Consider the following 24,166-nt stretch of genomic DNA (forward strand, 5'->3'; position numbering starts at 1 on the left):
GGACCAGGAGGTCAAACTCTTTTGGTACCCAAGACAAATATAGCAAAAAGCATCCCAATCCATATAATACTACAGCCACATTAGTGTCAGTACAAATGTACCCAAATATATAAATAGTGCTATGATAGTACCAGCTTTACCAGTTTCCATATTATAGTGAAATATCAGTGATTGTTCAAAACAAAAGTGTCAGTGTTGCCTAGAGTCTAGGGTTTCAACTTGTATAACATATACTTCAAAGGGGTAGATGACTTTTCTCTAGGAGGTACTTACACCATACCTCCCAACTATCTTGTTTTTCACAGGATTGCAAAATTGTGGAATAGGGTAAGGTTTATGCAGAAACTGTATGTCCCATAAGGAGTGTTTCTGGGAGGATTTGTGGACATTTCTGTGCGGATGGCGGGACTTTAGAATGTTCCCAAAATGAGAATTCAATTGTTGGTAGGTAGCTAGGGGGGCTGACAGGACATGTGCTGCGGACTCAGTTAGGATTTAGGGGCACTCACTGTCAGTTTAAGGGCGGATTTACACGAGCGTGTGCGTTTTTGCGCACGCAAAAAACGCGGCATTTTGCGAGCGCAAAAGGCACTTAACAGCTCCGTGAGTCATCACATAGGATGTGCGGCTGCGTGATTTTCGCGCAGCCGCCATCATTATGACACTCTGTTTGGATGTTTGTACACAGAAAAGCACGTGGTGCTTTTCTGTTTGCAAACATACTTTTGACTGCTGTTGCGCGAATCACGCGCGTCCCACGGAAGTGCTTCCGTGTGGTGCGCGTGATTTTCACTCACCCATTGACTTCAATGGGTGCGTGATGCGCGAAAAACAAAGAAATATAGGACCTGTCGTGAGTTTTACGCAGTGGACTCACGCTGCGCAAAAATCACTGACAGTCTGCACTGCCCCATAGACTAGCATAGGTCCGTGCGACGCACGTGAAAAACACGCGCGTTGCATGGACGTATTACACGTTCGTGTAAATCCGCCCTTAGTCTTGATATCCGCTAATTAGGCAGCCGCCCAGCTCCCTTATAGGTGAGGTTCATAATCACTAGCCTAGAGTACTCATATTCTAATTCTAATTTTTCCAGACCAGGACTGAAAGTGAAAGGCGTGATCTGTTGGTTGCTATGGTCATATTAAAAAACTCCTTACATTTTTAACTTGGTAAAGGAACACTAAACATACAAAATGGAGCAGATCAGTAGGAAATTAACCCCTGTGTTCTCTGCAGGATTTCTACAAGACTGTTTTGAAAATATGCAGAAAATAATGCAGACTGGCACAGTATGTGACAAAGTTAATCTCCGGTTTACTTTCACCATTAAAGGGTAACTAAACGTTCAACAAACTTTTGACATGTCACTCACTATAACATGTCAAAAGTTTTGATTGGTGGGGGTCCATTTGCTAAAATGAAGCGGCAGAAGCGCTCGTGTGAGCGCGGAGCTGCTTAGTTTCTGGTCGGCTTTTTCCAGAAATCAATGTATCCAAGTACTGGCTCAATAGAAAGTCTATGAGCCCGTACACCGCTACATCGGCTTTCCGTAAAAACCCAAACAGAAACAAAGCGGCTCAGAGCTCACACGAGTGCTTCAGCTGCTTCATTTTAGCGATTGGTGGGGGTCACAGTGCTCGGACCCAGACCAATCAAAACTTTTGACACTATTTATCACTATGAAGTTTGTTGAACGTTTAGTTACCATTTAATTTCTAGGTTTAGTGTTTAATTATTAATTCATTCTGGAAATACCATAAATGTCTGATAGATATGAGTCCCAGTTCTGGCACCTGCACTCCTCTCTAGAATGTGGATCACTCGACCCCCAACCCACCAGTTGCCATATCCAGGCGGAGAATAGATGGAGAGGTCTTCATGCATGTGTGGCATCCTCCATTCATTTATATAGGAGTTATGTAAACAGTTTTAGATGAGAATACCCCTTTTTAGGACCACTTCCGTAAATTTACGGTAGGCAGTCCTGGTCTTTAAACCCGCACCATTACAAATTTATAGAGCGAGTTTAAGCGGGCTAACCAATGCACACACTAAGGATAGGCCATCAATATCATGGTCCTGGAGAACAACTCTAAAGGGATATTTCCATCTAAAACATTTTGGCAAATCCACAGAATATGCCATCAAAGTCCGACAGATGCGTGTCCCACCTCTAGCCATCGAGTTATTTGGTTGCAGGGAGCTACGCTTTGTCCTAGAACTCTGGAGCTATGGAATCAGCGTAGCTCGCCTTGCTATGCTGTTTCTGTAACTCCCATTAACTTCTACTGGAGTTACGCAAACCAAGTAGCTCAGAAAGCTTTGCTGGTGCCATACATCTAACTCAGTGGCTGAAGTCCAGCAATAGAGGGAGAAGGCAGGATGGAGGTCAGGGGGCCTGTGGATATGCCATAAATGTCTGAGATAGGAATGTCCCTTTAAGTTTTTATATATGAGACCCAGTCATTCTAGAAATTTTGATTGTACAATTATCTTTAAAGATCATACTATAAAAATATACATGGTTACAAATACTACGTAAACACCATAAGCCACTGCTTTGAGTCAATGCCTCTGCTTTCTTTAGAAGGTAGTAACCCCCTGAAACCTCTGAAAACTTATTTCACCAAAGAGTCTAATTGCAAATGGAATATAACATAAGGAGATTCAGTATACTTGTCTCCATTTTAGAAAGGATTTAAAGGTCACTGACTGAACTACCACCATGCTAAGAGTCCAGTTCTATAATGGGTCCTTATCCATGCATTAGGCATGTAAGATATTCACCCATACGCTATGTACCCTTTCTGTTCACACATTCCATATCATGAAATATTTCCCCTTAACGCTTAAATGAGATGTCCTTTCAATTTCACTTTTAGCATTACAAGTCTCGGTTTATTTCTCTAAATATAGCGGATATTCTCATGAAAACTTGAAGCGATTTAAGAAAAACACACATAATTTTTAAACGTTCAGAATAATTGTCTGCGTCCTCTATAATCCATCACCATCAAAACTAAAGTTGTGACAGAATTATATGCTTCAATTAAAGTACAGTTTTAGTATTAACATTGAAGGAATATGTTATATAAACTCACAATTTGTGTACAATGTCCTTGTTTTATAAGAATGTAACCCTGTTGTGCTATGGAATGTGGAAAATGTTTGCATTCACCAATTTCCACAAATAAAACTTATTGTACAACAAACATGAAACATGAATAGAGATATAGATTGACATTTTCTAAGTTATTAAAAATGTGTTCCATAAAGGAGATGTCTTCTTTAGAAAACCTATTATCAAATACCCTAGTAGACAATTCTGGGTTAATTGAGAGGGGTCCTCCCTTCAGGACTCTTGTTTATTAACCAGTGGAGTGGAGAGTGACTGCAATAAATGTCTTCCACTTAAAGTGTCCTATTACACGGCACAATTTGGGCTGTAAAAACGAGCTCTGATCGACAAGACAGCTCGTTGATCGGCGATTGTTTGCTCTTTTCACAAGGAGCAATGATTGCTTATATATGGGGATGAGCGATCATTACTACAATCATTTGTCCCCATACATTTCGATTACACAGGGAGATGTGCTGCCGACTACTGACCATTTTATTGGCCATGTAAACAAGCAGATTAGCCGAGGAGCAAGTGGCCAGGCTATTAACTACAATGGGCACCATGTAATGCTTAATTTCCCCTGTGGTGGCGCTGAACACATGCTGCTTGACTCCCCCCACAGATTACAGCTAATTGCTGGTGGTCCTCGGAGGCCACGGCAGGACACTCTATGATCCGCTTATCATTGGTGGACACTGCTAACAAAAAGTAATTGCTCAAAGCGAAGTAATGTTTCAAACACTCTGTAAAAAAGCAGAACATTCCTGTCCACTCATAAATTAGTGTTTTATTTAAGTGGTGAAGTTCTTGATTTTAGTAAGAAAATGAATGTGGAAAGCATTTTAGTAAATAAAAACTGTCTATTACAAAATTAATGTCTCCTGCTCTCACAATGTCAGTGGCATACATAGAAGAGAGGGGCTCGCACAGCAAATATAAAAAAAGAGCCCCCCATTATGGTGTTAGGATTCACCACCAAGGACAGAAGGGACTAGTGTTTGTTTTACCCTCCACATCCCATTACTTGCTAACAATAAGATTCTTCTGGAGGGGGAGTCTTGCACAGGTTCTCGCTATCCAGTAGCAAAGGAGATGGGACCAGCCTCCCCCAGCGCCCTATAATAATTGCATGGTCTGCCTCACTAATACGTACGCCCTTGATTGATGTGCAGAACACACCTGTCAATCAGTCACCAACACTATGTCTAAGGGTGGCCATAAGATAGAGCATCTGTTAACAGGGTAAGAGCTACATTATATTTTCTTCACTCACTACTTATATACATGTGATGTTTCCCAGTGGTGTAAACGCCAATAGATGAATATTTATTTGTACTCCACTCAACGCTCTGTGGCAAAAGTTCTCATATCGATGGAGTGCTGTCCATGGTCTGTTATAATTACACTGGCTCAATAAAACTTTACCAGAGGACATTTTGTGCATATAGGCTCCTGAGATTAATCTGGTATTGCTATTATTAGAATATTATTACAAATATTGTGATCCAGCAACTACCAACAGGGCTTAGAAAGGAATAAAAAAAATAAAAAAACAGGAACTCTGTGAAGAATATAGGAAAGGTTATCTGGTCCGAAGTATATAACCAGAAAAAAATACCTGAGTGAGAGAGAAGACTTTAGCAGAGAAAAAAAGAAAGTAGTAAAAGAAGAAGCCAAAGAGAGAAGTAGCAAAAAATAGAAGTTGAGAAGGAAGCAGAGTGATGCTAATGGCCAGCAAAAGTAGGCAAAGTAATATACTGGAAGAAGAAAAGAAATAGAGAATGGCTTAAATATGCTTTACGTGGGATTGCCTTAATTTAATATGTACATTTGGATTCTTTATCTTTGCAGAAGTTGACCATGAACCAAGTAAAAGAGGTTGAGTAAAAGCCCTTTTACACTGGCTAATGATTGGGCAAATGAACGTTTATACTCGATCCTGATCATTTCCCTGTGTAAACAGGCCAACAAACAGCCGATGAACGAGCAAACGATCGTTTATCGGCTGATTGGATCTTCATCTGTTAAGTTGCTTTTACACAAGCCGATTCTGTCCCCTCGCCGCTCATGTGCACACAGTTATATGGCCTATGTTGACAACCAACAGTTTAGCAAATATTTTATCTGCTGGTGTTGTGACATAGATGGTGTGTTTTGCATCAAGGGGAGACCTCAAATGACGTGAAGAATAGATGATCTTATAGAGTCCTCTCACTGGTCTAGTCTATGCCAAACATGTTAGAAACCCAGTGTGTCCACCTCCTGTCTGTTGGCCTTACATGAAATGTATGGCGTCATCAGCTGCTGTTAAACCTACCATGGAGTGGAACCTTGTTAGTCCCACTTTGGGCTCCATGTTAATAGAATTGGTTGTAATTAGTTAAGAGAGGGGAGCGGCAACCTTTCTTATGGACTCATTAGACAGCACATCAGGGTAAAGGCTTGGCTTTTGCAGGCCCATTTGAAGCCTGAGCAGGGGAGAGCATCCAAATGGTGAATTTGTGGAGCTGTTTTCTCTGATAACCAGGAATAATTAGATAACAGGCATAATTAAAGGAGGGATTAAAAATAAGGTGGAAGAGGAAAGAAACCAGAAATACTGCAAAATTCTGAAAACCTTTGAGAATATCTTGAATTTTGTATGTGGTGATTATGATTTAAGACAAGTCTCGAAGTGATGCTGTGGTTGTGTGAGCTTTATGCTAGGAATCCAGCGACTTTAGGTTATTTCTAACAAGAAATTGAGTGGGGTCGTAGTCAGGCCTTGGATCTTGGAAGGTAGTCTGCCAAAAATATTTGTGTTGGATGGTGTGCACCTAACAGAAATAGGATTGGACATTTCCAATGTTGGATTGCAGGACAGAGTTTAAAAAAAGGCATTAGTGTTGCTGGTGTGTGTGTGTGTGTGTGTGTGTGTGTGTGTGTTGGGGGTGTGGGGGTGCAGCTGGCGTTAAATGTCTTGCAGTTGGCTCTTGGTATGTGGTTTGGTAGCTTAATAACGTTAGAAAGGATATATATTGTAATGAACAGGAGTCTGGCTGATAAGTCAAGTGGGGCATGAAGAGAATCTCATTTTGCAGTACAGGTTGAGTAGATATTTACATTGTTTGTCACTTGAGTGAATTGCCATAAATCCCATGAAAGATCATTCGTATTGTGAGAAATATTGTATGTTTACATTGCCAACCTGCTGAAAATAGAGAGTTTACTGCTAACAACCGAGAAAAATTCTTTAGAATGGACAATATATGTTCCAACCGAGAAGTTGTTTCTAGTACCATAGACATAGCTTTAAAGGGGTTGTCCGGTCCCTAAAAATTGATGGTCTATCCTCAGCAGCTGATCGGTCATGGTCCGACTCCCGAGACCCCCGCCGATCAGTTGTTTTGAAGGGGCCGCAGTGCACGTATGAGCGCTGCTTCCCCTTTTTTCTTATCTGCTCGTACTGTGAATCGTGGACACACATGTAGCGGCGGTTCACAGTACTAGAGCCTTCTGCCATTGAAGTGAATGTAAGTAATACTGTGAATCGCTGCTAAAAGCGTGTCGGCTATTCACAGTACGAGCAGATAAGGAATGAAGGGGAAGCAGGGCTTGTACGAGCACTGCGGCCCCTTCAAAACAGCTGATCGGCGGGGGTGCCAGTAGTCGGACCCCGAACCATCAGATATTGATGGCCTTTTCTGAGGATAGGCCATCAATTTTTAGGAACTGTACAACCCCTCTTATTATTATTAATCTTTACGTTTTTGGCCAGCTATAATACAAAGAGATTTGCAACATATCTTTACTAAGAAAACACATTGAAGACTGCCTTAATTTATCATATAAACTTAATATAAACCAACCAACAGAAAAAAACATTAGATGAATCATTCTGATATACATGCAGATTATAGCTTGAAAGTCTCACATAGTACATAAGTTATGACATTCTGTATTAAGGTAAACGAGCATAACTTGCAGTGAAATTGTTATAAATGTAATTGTTTTTATTATTCGTCATATTTCCTATTATTATGTATCTTATATGCTACCAAATCGTACAATCCAATTGAATACAATGCCTTGATCCCTGCCCCAGTGGAGCATTCAATTTATTTCTTCTAACCAACATACCTGATAGTCAGATGTGGTTTGGTCGGTGCCCAACATTGACATATCCACAATACAGGAAATGAAACTTATCAAAAAATGTTTCTTAAGTTTTCTTCCAATGTTAAATTTGGTAGTAAGAAAAAAATCACTGTAACTTCTTGGACGTCCGTTTTAAGTCTACAATGAATCTTCACTGCAGTGATCAGATATTAAAATCCTGTTCATACAAGGCTGTGTTATTCATGTACGGAGTTCACAAAATGAAAGTAAAGGTTCCCTTACTCTGATATACAGGACTGTTCAGAAGAAAGTGAAAGTGACATTGAATATGCTGAGGAAGGAAATAAGAAAATAGTTAAGGCTTCGTTCACATCTGCGAAGGGGTTTATTTATTATTTATTTATTTCAGTTACTTATATAGCACCAACATATTACGCAGTGCTGTACAGAGGTCCTCTTTTTTACTGTCCCCATTGGGGCTCACAATCTAAATTCCCTATTGGTATGTTTTTGGGGTGTGGGCGGAAACCAGCGTGGCAAGGCAATAGTGCTAACCACTGAGCCACCGTGCTGCAGTCCTTTTGGTCAGGGGAAACCATGAATGGAAACCAAACGGAAACCAGAGGTTTCCGTTTGCATTACCATTGATTTCAATGGTAATGCTTCTGTTGCTAATTCCGTTTATCTCTTCCGTACTCTACTGCGCTATTGATTCCGCTCAAAAAAACAGAAACCTTACAGAACGGACACAAACGGAAACAATTAGCAATGGAAGCATTACCATTGAAATCAATGGTAATGCAAACGGAAAGCTATGGTTTCCGTTTGATTTCCATTCATGGGTTCGCCTGACGGAAAGGTCTGACGGAACCCATGAACAGAACCCGACGCAGATGTGAACGAAGCCTAATACATTAACATAAAAATGATGATCATGTCCAGATAGATATGGGATCGATAGATAAAGAGGGAGATAGATAGACAGACAGATAGATAGATAGATAGATAGATAGATAGATAGATAGATAGATAGATAGATAGATAGATAGATAGATAGATAGATAGATAGATGATAGATAGATAGGCGAGGTGAGCCTGCTGCCTCAGGGAGCGCCACTTAGTTAGAAGGGGGGGGGGCGAATTTTGTGTTTTAATCTCAGTCAGCCAGGAGCCATGGAAGGGACGGACTGAGATGGGCTGGGCTAGGGGTGGAGCACAGGGGGCTGGAGCGCAGGGGGGTGCAGCGTAACTTAATTAGCAGATGTGCGCACGTCTGCTGGAGAACACTCCTCCTCTTTGACACTGCACGAAGCATGCACTGCCAGAGAGGTGGAGCAGAGTGGTGATCTGTAAGGTGAGCAATGTTAAGACTAGAGCGGCAGACCGCTGCTTGCTGTGTTCAGACTCAGCCTCTTGCTTCCACTCTTTAAAAGTGACCAGGCCGACGCTAGGGGCAAGGGGGGTTACTGAGCATCTTGCTGACAGCAAAGGGCACTGAGGGGGGAAAAAATCCCCCATAGAGCCGTCAGTAGTTGCTATACTGAAGGGGCGGGGGGGGGGGGGTCTGAGCATCTGACTGACTGCAGAGAGCTCTGTGGGGGGATAATTGAGCGCAGAATTATCCTTCCCCATAGAGCACTCAGCAGTCAATAAGTTGCTCAGCCCCCCCCCCCCCCCGCAGTATAATCCCCACTCTAAAGCCCTCAATAGTTATTATTCTACAAGGGAGGGTGTCAGAGCATCTGACTGAATCACTAGTTTATTAATGCCCTATCTCCTAACTAATCTAATATGTGCTATGATGCCGATAACTACAGTATAAATTGTGTTTAAAACGTATATTATTTGCAAAGTTATGTGCTTTTTTTCAATTTTCGCCTCAGGCAGCAGAAAAGCTAGGATCGGACCTGATAGGCAGTGTATAATAAATCATTGATTGGTTTGTCTATAGATGCTACACTGTTTCACAGCTATAAGTGTATATCTTTATTTTTTTTTATTTTTATTATCTAAGGATAAACTATTTGAGGCAGATTTACTATTGTGTTTGGATCTAGAAGTGATAAAAAATGAGCAAAATTTGGATGCAAAATAGTCGCAGTTTGGCGCAATATTGATGTTTGCATCTCACTAGACATTTTTTAGTACTGAAAAGGGGCATACTTAGCAGCTAAAGAGTTGTGACTTGTCAGAAAAGCACGTGGCTTAAAATGCTGGTGCAAAATTAGCCAAATCTAAAGTGGTGTGAGGAACAAACAAGTGCCTAAGAGGTTATGCAAGATGTGCCAAAATTATCATTCAGGTTGTATAACTGTGATAAATATGGCACATTTTGTGCTTGTCTGGTCTAAGTTTAAGCTGTCTAGCTATAAGGACACTGTCACACGGCAGTCAGAAGCGGGCTGAGCCAGGGGGAAGGGAGGTGTGTGCCCCCGGGGCCGGTTGTCTAGTAGATGATTAGGGCCACGGGGAGTTAAGGGTAGCGCAGGGGAGCATTGGAGAGAATGCCTGTGATTCTCCTGCACAGAACATCTGACGTCCGGTGGCTGCATTATATGACGTCACATCTGATGTATAATGCAGCTACCCGTGGCCACACACTCTGTGCAGGAGAATCACAGCTCTTCTCTCCGACCAGGTTGTAATAACATATGGGGCCCTGCCGTTTGCTGCACTGCACGGCCCCATCACAAAGAAGCAGGGAGGATGGAGGAAGAAGAAAGAAGAAGAAAGGGCTGAAGAGAAGCAGTAACACACAGCTCTCCTACCCTCCTGCCTGCAACATGTAACAGCTGATGAAGATGAAACTGTAAATGTTATGTGTGGGGGAGGGGATTCTTTACAAATCGCTCTTGAGGGGGACGGGGGACTTAACTGTAAGGCTCTGTTCACACTGAGTTTTTTTTGCAGGCAGATTTTGACCTGCCTGAAAATTCTTGCCACGATTTTCACAGTGTTTTTCGACCGCAGCCATTGAGTGCTGCTGACAAAAAACGCAGTGCAAGACGCTTTCTCTGCCCCCATTGATTTCAGTGGGAGGTCAGAGGTGGAACCGCGGCAAGGAAGATCATAACGCTTTTTTTTGCCACGAGCGGCTAAAAACTGTCACAGAAAAATAACACCTCCGTCTCCCATTAAAGTCAATGGGAGGTGGTTTTGGACATTTTTGCTGCTGATTCTGATGCAGTTTCCGCATCAAAATCAGCGTAAAAAAAACTCTGTGTGAATTGTGCCAATATGTTTGGTGTGGGGTAGGGGATTATGTGTAAAACTTTTTGTGGGGGAGGGGGGATATGGCTATGAATGCTATGTGGGGGAGGGGGAGCTTGACTGTGAATGTTATGTGTGGGGTGAGGGGATTCTGTTTAAAGACTATGTACACCTTTGAAAACATTTATATACATATATATATACAGTATATATATATATATATATATATATTTTTTTTTTTTTATTTATAAATATATATACACTACCGTTCACAAGATTAGGGTCACTTAGAAATTTCCTTATTTTTGAAAGAAAAGCACAGTTTTTTTCAATGAAGATAACATGAAATTAATCAGAAATACACTCTATACATTGTTAATGTGCTAAATGACTATTCTAGCTGCAAACGTCTGTTTTTTAATGCAATATCTACATAGGTGTATAGAGGCCCATTTCCAGCAACCATCACTCCAGTGTTCTAATAGTACATTCTGTTTGCTAACTGTGTTAGAAGGCTAATGGATGATTAGAAAACACTTGAAAACCCTTGTGCAGTTATGTTAGCACCGCTGTAAACCGTTTTGCTGTTTAGAGGAGCTATAAAACTGACCTTCCTTTGAGCTAGTTGAGAATCTGGAGCATTACATTTGTGGGTTTGATTAAACTCTCAAAATGGCTAGAAAAAGAGAGCTTTCATGTGAAACTCGACAGTCTATTCTTGTTCTTAGAAATGAAGGCTATTCCATGCGAGAAATTGCCAAGAAACTGAAGATTTCCTACAACGGTGTGTACTACTCCCTTCAGAGGACAGCACACACAGGCTCTAACCAGAGTAGAAAGAGAAGTGGGAGACCCCGCTGCACAACTGAGCAACAAGACAAGTACATTAGAGTCTCTAGTTTGAGAAATAGACGCCTCACAGGTCCTAAACTGGCAGCTTCATTAAATAGTACCCGCAAAACGCCAGTGTCAACGTCTACAGTGAAGAGGCGACTCCGGGATGCTGGCCTTCAGGGCAGAGTGGCAAAGAAAAAGCCATATCTGAGACTGGCTAATAAAAGGAAAAGATTAATATTGGCAAAAGCACACAGACATTGGACAGAGGAAGATTGAAAAAAAGTGTTATGGACAGACGAATCGAAGTTTGAGGTGTTTGGATCACACAGAAGAACATTTGTGAGACGCAGAACAACTGAAAAGATGCTGGAAGAGTGCCTGACGCCATCTGTCAAGCATGGTGGAGGTAATGTGATGGTCTGGGGTTGCTTTGGTGCTGGTAAAGTGGGAGATTTGTACAAAGTAAAAGGGATTTTGAATAAGGAAGGCTATCACTCCATTTTGCAACGCCATGCCATACCCTGTGGACAGCGCTTCATTGTAGCTAATTTCATCCTACAACAGGACAATGACACAAAGCACACCTCCAAATGATGCAAGAACTATTTAGGGAAGAAGCAGGCAGCTGGTATTCTATCTGTAATGCAGTGGCCAGCGCAGTCACCAGATCTCAACCCCATAGAGCTGTTGTGGGAGCATCTTGACCGTATGGTACGCAAGAAGTGCCCATCAAGGCAATCCAACTTGTGGGAGGGGCTTCTGGAAGCATGGGGTGAGATTTCTCCCGATTACCTCAGCAAATGAACAGCTAGAATGGCAAAGGTCTGCAATGCTGTAATTGCTGCAAATGGAGCATTCTTTGACGAAAGCAAAGTTTGAAGGAGAAAATTATTATTTCAAATAAAAATCATTATTTCTAACTTTGTCAATGTCTTGACTATATTTTCTAGTCATTTTGCAACTCATTTGATAAATATAAGTGTGAGTTTTCATGGAAAACACAAAATTGTCTGGGTGACCCCAAACTTTTGAACGGTAGTGTATACCAGATATGTATACAGAAATATCTTCATTTGATTACGACAGTGATACATTTCGCGTCCTAGTGTTAGGGGAAGAGGCAGACCCCAATACCCCAACACAAATTTTCTCAAAGAGTACGATCTAAAGGGGAAATTTGTGTGTTAAAGAGAGGACTCTCATTTGTCCCTACCCCGACTTTTGACTTGTTTTCATGGGTCAAAGACCTACAACTGTTTAGGCGGAAGCTAAAATTAAAAAAAAAAAAATAAATTAATGACAGACGTAGGTGTCAGGAGTTGGGTTTAGAGGAGGCATATATGCCCCTTCTTAGGACTATGGGGGATTTACTCAAGTAAGGTGGTAGCCAACAGGAGAAGGTCCATTTACGGACTTGGCCTTGCCCTCAAATAAGAATCCACCTATGAGTGAAAATAGATTTACTGCCTGATTAGAACGATTAAAATACATTTTATTGATAGATACTAAAATAAGCTCTTGAAGCCCAATTACATATAACAACAGGCTCAGACAGGTGGTCAGCAGCAGAGAAGGTCTATTAGTAGTGGTAATATTATTCCACCATTAGTTTTCTTATCAATATTACCACTACTAATAGACCTTCTCTGCTGCTGACCACCTGTCTGAGCCTGTTGTTATATGTAATTGGGCTTCAAGAGCTTATTTTAGTATCTATCAATAAAATGTATTTTTAGGGTATGTGCACACGATGAGAGGCTTTTACGTCTGAAAAGACAGACTGTTTTCAGGAGAAAACAGCTGCGTCGTTTCAGACGTAAATGCTGCTCCTCGTATTATGCGAGGCGTCTTTGACGCCTGTAATCTTGAGCTGCTCTTCATTGACTTCAATGAAGAACGGCTCAAATTACGTTGCAAAGAAGTGTCCTGCACTTCTTTGCCGAGGCAGTCAATTTACGCGTCGTCGCTTGACAGCAGTCAAACGACGACGCGTAAATGACAGGACGTCTGCACAGTACGTCGGCAAACCCATTCAAATGAATGGGCAGATGTTTGCCGACGTATTGTAGCCCTATTTTCAGACGTAAAACAAGGCATAATACGTCTCGTTTATGTCTGAAAATAGGTCGTGTGAACCCAGCCTAATCGTTCTAATCAGGCAGTAAATCTAGAAATTAACGGAACGTAAGATTCTTATCAATGTGCATAGTCTATGAGTGAAAATACACCAATTGATATGTTCTTGAAGGTGGTGACTGACCAGTTATCCCGTATTTGTCGTAAAGGGGGGTGTAGCAATATTACCCCTGATGAACTTGAGAGTTTACGACTCCTTGAAAACGATGAGTCTATTATTATCAAGTCATCCCACAAGGGGGGCAATGTGGTCGTCATGGATCGCCAGGCATTTCTATGTGCCTCGGGATCCTTGACAACCGCAATTGCTATGAAATTATCCCCTCTAACCCTACAAACGCCTAGAAGAAGGCACTTAAAAACATTCTCCTAACAGCATAGGCTGATCACCTGATCGCCGGTCACTGAGTATCACTATGTCTCCTCCTGAAATACATGCCATGTGAACCTGTCAACTGAAAAATCATTCACTTCACTTTCATCATTCTAAGGGTATGTTCACACGCAGTGTTTTCAGCCATTTTTCGGGCCATAAACGTCCTGAAAAAAGGCTGAAAAATTGGAAGCAGAACACCTACAAACATCTGGTCATTGTTTCCAATGGGAAATACGGCGTTCAGTTCCGACGGTGCATTTTTTTACGTGACCGTTTTCCAAAATTGGCACGTAAAAAGATGGCCGCCAAAAAGAAGTGCATGTCACTTCTTGGGAGGTTTTTGGAGCAGTTTTTCATTGACTCTATAGAAAAACAGCTACAAAAACGGCTGTAAAAAACGCTGCCAAAAATGCGAGTTTGATAAAAAAAATTGCTGAAAATCAGGAGCTGTTTTCCCTTTGTTTAGTAAGTGTGTGAACATACCCTTAGCCTTTTGGTGTGTCCTATAGCTTCTGCCAGCTGCCATTTATACAATCACTCCGAAAATGGCAGCCGGACACTGCTTAGCAATTTCAAGACACCTTTTCCTGGCTTGTAGGAGGGGTGCTGAGATTCCCTCCCACATTTATGGCAGCTGTGAGTCAGGTTGCTTTGCCTTGCTGTAATTCTGGGAAGTGCTCCCTCTGGTGGCCAACATAGGAAAACATGTAAAATTATTATTTCATTTTTAATACTTTCCACAATGTGGAAGGAAAAAAAATACAGCAAAAAAACGTTAAAAATATAATAGAAATAAGTAACTTACTTTAAAAAAAAAAGTTTAATTTGCGACACATTCCCTTTAAAGGCTATGTAAGCTTTAGAAGACATTTTTTTTTAACTAAAACAACAGTGTTTAATGCAACTTTGTAATTGGTTTTTATTAAAAAATAATATAGTTGTTGAGATACAGCTTCTGACATCAGGTTCGGCCATTTTGGCTTCCTTTGATGTATGGTTGTACACATCAATTGTACAAGATAGAGGTTTGGAAGCAGTGCAGTGTGTGCTCACCGGCTCGGATATGTCTCCTTGGTGTACACGATTTGTCCTTGAGCTGCTGTACTGAATACACATAATTGTTTTATGTTTGGAGATGATTTTTACCGACAGCGCAGAGGGACAAGCTCAGTGGAGGAACTATTATTGTTCCAGGAGGAACCTAATAATATATATATAGAGTTAAAATTCACACTTACCCACTCAGATAGGGAAATTCAAGAGACACTATGGTCTCCAAGAATGGTGACTATTTAGTATCAGATATTTCTAAAAAATACAACAGATAGGAACAACATGTTGAATTACCAGAGCCATAATCCCAAGAATATGGTTAATTCACTACCGTTAAGCCAGTTACTAAGGCCCCATGCACACGACCGTGCCCGCAATCACGGCACGTGATTGCGGGCACGGCCGGCCGCTGACTGACAGCCGCATTTTCGGGCCGTGCTCCCATACAAAGTATGGGAGCACGGCCCGCAAAATGCGAAAAAACGGACATGTTCCATAATTCCCGGAACATTTCCACGGCACTTACACCCTTCCGTAGTGCTACGGAAAGGTGTCAGTGTTCAGTGAAAGTGAATGGCTCCGTTTTTGCGGACCGCAATTGTGGTCCGCAAAAACGGAGGTTTTTTACGGTCGTGTGCATTGGGCCTGAGTTAGGAGGATTGTGAGGAGTGAGGACAATGTAAATAATCGGCTAGAAGAAATGTGCCAAAGATTTATATCTAGAGGGTATCCATTAAATGTGGTTCAACAACAGAAAGGGAAGGCCGTATGGTGGACAAAGAGTCACTCTTGGGTAGAAAGTGTAGAACGGACAACTTGCAATGAATCCCATTTGTCTCCATCTACCGCCCTCTTAGTAATGGGATTGGGGACAACCTGAGACAAAACAGGTCAATATTGGAAAGGGGTTGCTTAGGAATACCTGAATTTAAATCGCCTCCTCTGTTACCATACAGACGGAGTCCTAATTTAAGAGATCGGCTTGTCTGATCAGACGTTGTAACAAATAAATGTCCCCAACAGACGTATTTGAGCATGGCCGGCCTTAGCTATGTGCGACACGTGCGGTCGCACAGGGCGCCGGCCGCCATGCTGCAAGGGGGGCGCCAGTGGGTACGAGCAGAAGAGAGGAGAAATGTTCCTCCCTCTGCACTGCTGCGTGAAGTGAGCGCTGATTGGAGGAGCAGCAGGTGCCTCTGTCTGCTCCACCAATCGGCACAGCCTGTACTGCAGTGTCACACACACTCAGAGCCTCAAGCAGCTCCTTCCTGCTGTGCTGCTGCCCCAGTGAAGACTCCTCCACGGAGCTCCAGAGTCAGGTAAGTGCAGCAGCTTTAGATTAATCTATGTCTATTTATGTGCAGTGTGAGGGAGGGGGAGAGAGGGGGCTTTATTTGATGTGTAACAGGATGTTTTGTTTTTTTTAAAAGATCGATTTTGTGGGGGAGGGGAGGCTAGGTTAGAGGTACTTTGTGTGTGTGTGTGTGTTTTTTTACAGATCGATTTTGTGGGGGAGGGGAGGCTAGGTTAGAGGTACTTTGAGTGTGTATTTTTTACAGATCGATTTTGTGGGGGAGGGGACATTGCCCTAAATGCTATAGGAGTGGGGGGATTCTTTATACATGTATTTTGTGGGGAGGGGGACTTCTGTATAGTTTATTTTGTGGTGTAGGAGCTTATTATGAATCATGGGGGAGGGGAACTTAGCGTTATGTATGGGGAGAAAGGATTCTTTAGGGTACGGCCACACGGAGCGGCCCTCACACTGTCGCAACGCGGCCAACAACCGCGCTTGGCACTATGTAGGAGCGGCTGTCCAATACCTCGTTAAGGGGTATTCCGGTTACACGCGCACTGCCGCTCCATTCATTCTCTATGGGAGCGCCGGAGATAGCCGAGTGCAGTGTTCTGCTTTTTCTGCCGCTCCCATAGAGAATGAATAGGGGGTAAGTTGTTGTAATTTGCAAAATCGTGCGGCCATAAAGGGTGTATTAATTCATGGCCGCACGTTAACGCTGGTAAACCGTCCCTTTATCTGCAAAATCGTGCGGCCATGAATTAATACACCCTTTATGGCCGCACGATTTTGCAAATTACAACAACTTACCCCCTATTCATTCTCTATGGGAGCGGCAGAAAAAGCAGAACACTGCACTCGGCTATCTCCGGCGCTCCCATAGAGAATGAATGGAGCGGCAGTGCGCGTGTAACCGGAATACGTGCGGCCACTAACAGGCTGTTTGACAGCCGCACTGAACATGGTGGCGGCGTGGTTGTTAGCTGCGTTGCGACCGTGTCAGGGCTGCTCCGTGTGGCCTTACCCTTAGGCTGGATTCACACGAGCGCGTGCCTTTTGCGCACGCAAAAAACACGGCGTTTTGCCTGCGCAAAATGCATTTGACAGCTCCGTGCGGCAGCAGCATATGATGCGCGGCTGTGTGCTTTTCGCGCAGCCGCCATCATTATGACACTCCATTTGGATGTTTGTAAACAAAAAAGCAGGTGGTGCTTTTCTGTTTTCATTCATCCTTTTGACAGTTGTTGCGCGAATCACGCTGTTCGCATGGAAGTGCTTCCGTGTGCCATGCGTGGTTTTCACGCACCCATTGACTTCAATGGGTGCGTGATGCGCAAAAAACGCTCAAAGAACGGACATGTCATGACTTTTATGCAGCGGACTCACGCAGCATAAAAATCACGCACATGTCTGCACGGCCCCATAGACTAATATAGGTCCGTGCCACGCGTGTGAAAATCACGCGCGTTGCACGGACGTATATCCCGTTCGTCTGAATAAGCCCTTAGAGATAATATTTGTGGGGAGAGCAACTTGATTATAAGGGTAGGAACACACAGGGTGGATACGTAAAACGACACAGTGTATACGTCCTGAGAACCGCAGGGAATTTCACCTGAAAAACAGCACCAAATTTTGGTGCAGTTTTTTTGGCAGAAAGACTTCAGAAATAAATTTAAAAAAAACTTCTTTCACTTATTATTATGGGGCACGAGGTGTGATGATTTTAACCTCCATGTGCCTCACATTAATAGTAATTAACCCCATCATGTACCTCACACATTAACCCATTATGACTGAGAAACATGATGGGGTTAATTACTATTAATGTGAGGCAAATGGAGGTTAAATTCATCATCACACCTCGCGCCTCACATCAGAAAATGGAAGAACTTTTTTTTATTACTGTTGGCAAAATATCGTTTTGGTATCGAAATTGCAATACTACACGAAGTATCGGTATTGAAGTCCAAATTCAGGTGTCGTGACATCCCTACTACCTACAAAGGGGCTATGTGGCATGACCTACAAGGGGGCTGTGTGGCATGACCTACAAGGGGACTGTGTGGCATGACCTACAAGGGGGCTGTGTGGCACGAAACTACAAGGGGGCTGTGTGGCACGAAACTACAAGGGGGCTGTGTGGCACGAACCACAAGGGGGCTGTGTGGCACTACCTACAAGGGGGCTGTGTGGCACTACCTACAAGGGGGCTGTGTGGCACTACCTACAAGGGGGCTGTGTGGCACTACCTACAAAGGGGCTGTGTGGCACTACCTACAAGAGGGCTGTGTGGCACTACCTACAAGGGGGCTGTGTGGCACTACCTACAAGGGGGCTGTGTGGCACTACCTACAAGAGGGCTGTGTGGCACTACCTACAAGGGGGCTGTGTGGCACTACCTACAAGGGGGCTGTGTGGCACGACCTACAAGGGGGCTGTGTGGCACTACCTACAAGAGGGCTGTGTGGCACTACCTACAAGAGGGCTGTGTGGCACGAACTACAAAAGGGCTGTGTGGCACTACCTACAAGAGGGCTGTGTGGCACTACCTACAAGGGGGCTGTGTGGCACGACCTACAAGGGGCTGTGTGGTACTATACAGGGGGCATCTGTGAGTGGGGGGCTGATGGTCATTTTACTGTGAGTGGACGGGCTGATGGTCATTTTACTGTGAGTGGGGGGCTGATGGTAGTTTTACTGTGAGTGGGGGGCTGATGGTCGTTTTACTGTGAGTGGGGGGCTGATGGTCGTTTTACTGTGAGTGGGGGGCTGATGGTCATTTTACTGTGAGTGGGGGGCTGATGGTCATTTTACTGTGAGTGGGGGGCTGATGGTCGTTTTACTGTGAGTGGGGGCTGATGGTAGTTTTACTGTGAGTGGACGGGCTGATGGTAGTTTTACTGTGAGTGGGGGGCTGATGCTCATTTTAGGGTATGTTCACACGGCAGCGTCCATTACGGCTGAAATTACGGAGCTGTTTTCAGGAGAAAACGGCTCCGGAATTTCAGACGTAATGGCATGTGCAGGCGCTATTCGCTGCGTCCATTACGGATGTAATTGGAGCTGTTTTTCTATGGAGTCAAGGGAAAATTACGTCTCAAGAAGTGACAGGCTTTTCTTTGACGCGGGCGTCTCTTTTACGCGCCGTCTTTTGACAGCGGCGCGTAAAAAAAATGACCGTCGGCACAGAATATCGTAAGACGCATTCAAATGAATGGGCAGATCTTTGCCGACGCTTAAACACCCGAATTACGTCCGTAAATAGTGTGTGTGAACCCAGCCTTACTGTGAGTGGGGGGCTGATGGTCATTTTACTGTGAGTGGGGGGGGGGGGGCTGATGGTCTTCAAGTGGTTTCCACCTCTGACCTCCAATTGAAATTAATAGTAGGAAGAAAATAGCTTTGGCGCTCTTTTGGAGCTTTTTTTGCTGCGTCTTTTGCATTCGCTTCAACGGCTTAAAAAAAACCGCTAAAAGAACCCCATCAAATAACGCTGTCAATTCAAAAGCAGATTTTTTCTGCCTTACAAAAAAACGCTGTGTGAACATACCCTAAGAATGTAGTGCTTATTTTTAGCTATTTTCTGTCTTTCTCTAAACAATTTTTGGTAGGGGGGCCCTGAGGATTTTTTTTTTTTCCAGGGGTGGCTCAAGTCCGAAAAGGTTGGGAAACTCTGTAACAGGCTACAGAGGCGCCTGCAGCCTATGAGGCGCAGGGACAGGATCCCTGCGCAGTCGGCGTGATGACATCTCTGGATCAAGCCGGCCTACGCAAGGATCCTGTCAGGTGGAGGTGGGGGGCAGTATGGCACTGTCTACAAGGGGGAGGTGGGGGCTGTATGTCACTTTCTACAATGGGGAGGTAGGTGCTGTATGACACTGTTTACAAGGGGGCGGTGGGGGGCACTGTGTACAAGAGGGAGGTGGGGCTGTATGACACTACAAGGGGCAGATGGGGGCTGTATGGCACTACAAGGGGCAGATGGGGGCTGTATGAGACTACAAGGGGCAGATGGGGGCTGTATGGCACTGTCTACAAGGAGGAGGTGGGGGATTATGACACTATCTACAGGGAGGCTGTACGGCACAATCTACAGGGGGCACTTTCTACTAGGGGGGCTGTGGGGGCATTATACTCTGGAGGACATCATACTGTGTAGGGGCACTACAGGGGACAATATAATGTGTGTGGCACTTAGGGGGCATAACACTGTGTGGGCACAATTAGAGGACAAAATACTGTGTCCTTGAAGGCGTTATAATATATTACATTATTAAATATTATACTGTGTGTGGGGCACTAAAGGGGCATTACACTGTGTGGGGGCACTATATAGGGCATTATACTGTGGGGAGGAATTATGCTTTTTTATGGGGCATTTTTTATAATGGGTGGGGCGCCGAAAGATAATTTCGCACGGGGCGGGCGCCATCTACCCTAAGGCCGGCCCTGTATTTGAGCATCCCGATACAGGGAGATTTCTCATGTTTATGATGATAATGTTGTAGTAATACGGTTAAAGGGGAATTCCTTGCACAGCCGTACACTGGAAAGGCATATAGGAATCTACTTTAATATTCATGCACCTCCAGTTATGTGGTCTATATGATAACCTGCAGGTAAGTGCCACGCAATTGGCTCAGATGATCGGAGGACGCCGACACATACCCAGCGAGCTATCCATGAGTGCGCATGGATTCCCTCAGTTTATGTTAAATGCGAGATTGTAATAGATTGTATTACACACCTAAGTCTCTGTTTAGAATGGATCATAGGGATTCATCTAGTTTCCCCCAATGCGGCCTGATATGGCGATGCCTGAAAATATTTCTGTACTGGATAGGGATTGTAGATTATTTAATAGCTATATTTGATATGGGACAGGAAGCAAGCATGTAGGAACACCTGGTAGCTCGCCCCCTGACCATGTGCATACGACGCTGAAGCCATAGAGTGGATCCCTTCTGCCTCTCCTCCCTGTTTCTCTGACTCTCCAGCTCCCTGTGCTTTGCTAGCTCTGATATCAATACTGAGCGATTTCTTCATAGAACGGCCTTGCATTGCATGGTCTCTGGCGCCCTCTGCTGCTTGTTTCCAGTTACTGAAGTGGCATAGCATAGCTGAGGCCACTAACACAGATTGGTGCACTATGTTTCTCCTGCTGGCTGAATACTGAATTGGTGAAACACCGAACATTGCACATGGATTACTGAAGTCAGCTAAGTACTGTTACATACTTTGTTATATGCTATGCTCTGTAGATCATATGGCTTTGTCTGTATTGGCAATATAGATCATTTTCAGGTATACATTACTGGATTTCTCAATGCTTTTGTTATAAGAAATAACCTGCATGTGTATTCTGATGCCAGCCAGAGTAAATGCTAAATATGATCAGTCTCTGTTGTTTCCAGGAGATGTTTGCATTATATATAACATCATGAGAGACTGGGCTCAGTCCAGAGCACTTACATACTCTCCTTAGAGAACTTTGAGAAGATTGTTTGACTGTTGGCCATTAAAGCTAGGAGGCTGAAACCTTCCTCGGAGCCTTTTTGATTTTTTTTTTTTTAAATAGAAGTTAAGGGCCTGTCAGAAGGTAATACATCTCTTAAAAATAAAATCATTGATATGGAGGATAGGTCAAGAAGATGCAATATAAGATTATTGGGCTTCCCGGAACGGATTGAAAAACTGATTCTGAGGCTTTTGTTCAGAACTGGATAAAAGATCAAGTTGGGGCAAATCATTTGTCTCTAGGATTTGGAATAGATAAAGCACATATAATACCTGCTAAGCCATTATCCTATGGCACTAAGCTGAGGGCAATAATTGCAAGAATCCAGAGTTCAAAAGACAGGGACATCATCCTAAAGAAAGCTAGCGTATCATCGAATTTATTATTTAATAACATAAAAATATCTATATACCCAGATTATTCTTATGAAACAACTAAAAAGACAGGCGTTTACTCCAGTTAGGCCTCATTCCCACGACAGGGTTTCCCGGCCGGGTGCCGGCCGTTCATAAATCGGCCGGCACCCGGCTGCATTAGGAATAATAGACCCCTAATGGGGCTATTCACACGACCGATTTTTTGACGGCCGTGGAAACCGGCCGTCAAAAAATAGGACATGCTCTATCTTCGGCCGGGTAACCGGCCGCCCGGCTCCCATAGAAGTCTATGGGGCTGGGTAATACACGGCCATCAGCGGGATGTGTCCCGAGTGATGGCCGGGTTTTCCGGCGCTTGCGCTCTATCTCCTCCTCCTCACAGCGCAGAGTGCATGTGAGGAGGAGGAGTTGATGCCATTCTGACGAATGGCATCGCTGTACACTGTGTGGCAGGGCCGGGGTGTACAGCAGGTGGAAGGGAGCGCTGCGCTGGCTCCCTTCCCCTGCTTGTTTTAAAAGCGCCCTGGCCCGGCGACACCTTCGATGGCGCCGCTAGCAGCTGCTGCTGCTGCGGCTGCTACTACTGCAGCGACGCCACTATAGCAGAGCAGGGAGGTATCTCCCCGCTCTGCTATGTGCTAGCCGCACTTTAGCTCCTTGAAGGAGCGGAATCCTTTTGTTTTCGGGGATTCCGCTCCTGGACAGAGCGCTTGATGTCTCTGTCCATATCTGGGCAGTGACATCAGGGGAAACTCCTGAAGCGGAATCCCCGAACACATGGGGATTCCCCTTCAGGAGTTGCCGCTGATGTCACTGTCCAGATCTGCCCGGCCGATTTTACCGGCCGGCACTCGGGCTCGGGCGCGACCCGGTCGTGTGAATCCCGCCTTAGGAAAAAATTACATTTGTCAGGAATCAAATAATCCCTAATCTACCCAGCAAAGTTGAGGCTTGTACATCAGGACAAAGTAAATTGTTATTCCTACCAGAAAGAGGTTGAAAAATGGTGAGACTTAGAGGGTTTAAAATAATTATGTATTTATTCACAGGGAAAACGGGGTACATGTTTAGTGGAGAGGCCTGTTAGAAAAGACAAGTCAACACGGGGAGAGGAGAGGGGAGGGGGTAAAACAGGTATGGATGAAAAAAACAAAAATTGTTTTTCAGCTAATAGAATTAAGTTGTATAATTTTGGGGCCATTATTAAGGAATCCCCACAGGACTATCAATTTATACATATTGAATCCTACGGATGAGCATGAAAATAGTGGTTTGGGGTATAGGTGAGAAATGAAAGAGGTTCACAATTATGGGATATATAAAATCTCACTTTCCTTCAAATGCTTGTTTATTGGAAACGCACTAAACAAAAGAGACGATTAGTAGATTAGAGAATAGATGGTGGGCACAACAATTCTATTCTACACACTCCTCGTATTCTAGGGGTGTTACTGTACTTATTCACATGGGCACACAATGCTAAACCTTTGATAAGTATATAGATGAGGAAGGAAGGTTTGTCTTCCTTCACTGTATATTAAAAGAAACACTAGCTATTTTAGCATTTGTATATGTACCACCTCCGTTCTCATCCGTGGTGTTTAAGAAATTATGTTTATGTTGGGGAGAAACGACTGTCCTGTAATGTTTATCGGAGATATGAACTGTGTAATGGATGAGGCCATAGATACGTTTAACCCTGAAAGAGGCCCTAGAATTTTGGTAATAACGCCTTTGGCCAGAATAAGCGAAGAGTTGGGCCTGTTGGCTATCTGGCGCCTTAAGAACCCACAAAATCAATGCTTTTCTTGTTATAATGCCTCACATCACACAGTGACACGTATTGATATGGTGCTGTGCAGCGATTCCTTCATCACGTTAATTGGGAAAATGACATATGACACCAGAAGTATATCGGATCATCACGGGCTGTAGTGTTCTTTAAATCATTCATGTTTCCCAAAAAAGTATTAGAATTAATCCGTACTGGTTCACTTTGATACAAAACTTAGATTTAATAAAAGCTCAGCTTAAAAGTATAATAGACATTAATTGGGGCTCAACTCCTGATTTAACCCCTTCACGCCGCAGCCCTTTTTCAGATTTTCATTTTAGTTTTTTCCTCCCCATCTTCCA

At 43.6% G+C, this 24,166-nt stretch overlaps 1 protein-coding gene across 2 annotated transcripts in view; it reads right to left on the reverse strand.

Moving 5' to 3' along the window:
- LOC142741305 (transcription factor ETV7-like) overlaps positions 1-15,967 on the reverse strand; it is a 111,494-nt gene extending 95,527 nt beyond the window's left edge. For both annotated transcript variants that reach the window (XM_075850687.1, XM_075850686.1), the window contains exon 1: positions 15,758-15,967. The gene's annotated coding sequence lies outside the window, so the exon portion shown is untranslated. The remainder of the gene's footprint in view (positions 1-15,757) is intronic.
- Between the last annotated feature and the right edge of the window lie 8,199 nt (positions 15,968-24,166).

Source organism: Rhinoderma darwinii, chromosome 2, assembly GCF_050947455.1.
Source record: "Rhinoderma darwinii isolate aRhiDar2 chromosome 2, aRhiDar2.hap1, whole genome shotgun sequence".
Classification (NCBI taxonomy): domain Eukaryota; kingdom Metazoa; phylum Chordata; class Amphibia; order Anura; family Rhinodermatidae; genus Rhinoderma; species Rhinoderma darwinii.